The following is a 1,570-nucleotide window of genomic DNA, read 5'->3' on the forward strand; positions in this document are numbered from 1 at the left end:
CTGGATGGCACTGGCTCTGCCCTGGAGCTGGGGAGGGTTTTCAGGGAGCAGAGAGAATCAGAGTGACATGCTTTAAGTGACATACTTGTCATGATGTGTGTGTATCAGGAGCTTAATAAATGTAAAATGAGCCTATGTGGGTTTTTAGTGCAAAAGTCAGGGGACAAAGGCACTTCTTCAGCCACACGATAGCATTCAAAAGGGCCTCTTTGGGGAGACTTCTAGTTTAAAAAAAAAAAAGAGCAACTGAGGATCTCAACATTTTTTGAGAAATGTGTTTTGTTTGCTCTCTACCACAACCCCCACCTGTTGCACAGGGCCCGTGGTTCTGCTCAGGAATTACAGACTACTACAGTTATTGGCTACTTTCCAGAGAGACTGGGCCTTGTCCAATGGAGGTACTGAGAGGTGGATCCTGAAACAGCCAAGAATAAAAGGGCCAGAGGGACTGTGTCCATCCTGCCTGGACCACGCCAAGGGTCAAGCCTGGAGGAGCTCAAGTCTGGGTCCAGTGCATTTAACATGGTGCCTGGAATGAGCACAAAAGACCGCTGGGTTGGCTGCTGAAATGGATGGAAAATGAAAGAAAGGGTAGGAGGTGATGGGGGAAGGCCAGGAAGATCTCCTGTGCTGCTTGCCCTGGGTTGCCAGGTCGGTTTCCCTAACCAGGTGTAACGTCCCAGCTTGGGTTTTATTGATTGCCTAGTTAGTGCATGGTGAACCTGTTTGGTTTACATTAAACCACAGCACCCAGGCAACTTCACAACAAAGTGATTTTGCTTTCTGGAGCTTCCACATCAGGATTAGCAGTTTCACCTATGCTCTGGGGCCAACAGGATCTGCCTCTTGAATGTACAAATCAGAGCTACACTGTGTCAGATTTTCTAAACCTATGACCTTTAACCACACTGTTGATTCACAATGCCAAAAAGCCTCAATCTTCTTCTGTACTGGAAAGTTTAAAGATACTTGGCACAAAGTTGAATACTGAATCCACGTTAAATCTTTCCATCTCAGCTGGAAGAACTTCATTTTTAACAGAGTCCTGCTTGATAGACTGCATTAACTATGACCATAAAATAATGAACCTTCTTAACAAATGTATCAGAATGTGTAACCCAAATGTGGGGTGCCTGGTGGCTCAGTGGTAAAAGAATCTGCCTGCAATACAAGAGACTCATGTTTGATCCCTGGGTTGGGAAGATCCCCTGGAGGCAAGGCACTCCAGTATTCTTGCCTGAGAAATTCCAGGCACAAAGGAGCCTGGTTGGTTACAGCCCAGGGGGCTGCAAGAGAGTCAAATACAACTTAGCAACTAAATAACAACTACAACCCAAATACATGTTTGTATACTCCAATAACTTTTGGTCTTAAAAGTGGCTTTTTAGTCAAATGATGCCAGTATGGCTCAAAACATTTTCAAAATTTCTCTTTCAGAGTAGCCTTCAAAACACCGGCACAAAAGCAGATGGATGTCACCTGACTTGACAGCCACAGGGATGCTCTTCTGATCCAATGCAATTCTCGGCCTTTCATCTTCTTTGCAGTTTTCACCTTGCTCCTCTCCCCT

Source organism: Muntiacus reevesi, chromosome 7 (genome assembly GCF_963930625.1).
Source record: "Muntiacus reevesi chromosome 7, mMunRee1.1, whole genome shotgun sequence".
NCBI lineage: Eukaryota > Metazoa > Chordata > Mammalia > Artiodactyla > Cervidae > Muntiacus > Muntiacus reevesi.